Below are 745 nucleotides of genomic sequence, written 5' to 3' on the forward strand. Positions count from 1 at the left end.
TCCTACGCACAGCAAGGGGCATACGCTTGATCTTGTTTTTTCTCATGGTATGAACATTAATAATGTTTGCATCAAATATGTATTTGTTATTGATCACAAGTGCATCTTGTTTGTAATGAGAATCCCCAGCCTGTTAAACAAGCGTCCTCCCGTTTGATTAACAGCTCACTGTTGAAAACTTTTCGACCCCACTTGACCTAAGCTCTGTTTTTATTTTGGAGGACGTGGACGATCATTGCACCCTGCTGTTGGACAAAATTGCGCCTCTTAACGTTAGAGAAACTCCCTCTGTTAATGCATCCAATAAATGACGCCTTTTGCAGCGTGAGGCGTGTCTGTCGGAGAACTGAGCGTTTATGTAAAGCGACTCAGCTCCAAGTCCATCGCCTGCATCTTAAAGGGCTCTTAGTAGACCTGAATGAAGTGATTAAGGATGCTAGAGCCGCTTATTTTACTAATCTGATATCTGCCTGTAAAAACAATCCTAAAGCTCTGTTTGAGACTATTAATAACATTGTTGCCCCTGCTGAATGTATTGTCCCTGTGTTTTCAAAATGTTGACTGCAACCACTTTCTGTCTCAAGCTGTACGGAAGGCAGCAGCAAGACATTAGTCTAAGACCAGCAGGAGATCACACATTACTCTGCTGATTAAGGCTCTTCAATGGCTACCAATAAGTTTTAGAGTGCATTTGAAAATTTTAATCACTACTTATAGAGTAAGGTGACCAGATTTCTCAGACAAA

Source organism: Etheostoma spectabile, chromosome 17, assembly GCF_008692095.1.
Source record: "Etheostoma spectabile isolate EspeVRDwgs_2016 chromosome 17, UIUC_Espe_1.0, whole genome shotgun sequence".
Taxonomy (NCBI): domain Eukaryota; kingdom Metazoa; phylum Chordata; class Actinopteri; order Perciformes; family Percidae; genus Etheostoma; species Etheostoma spectabile.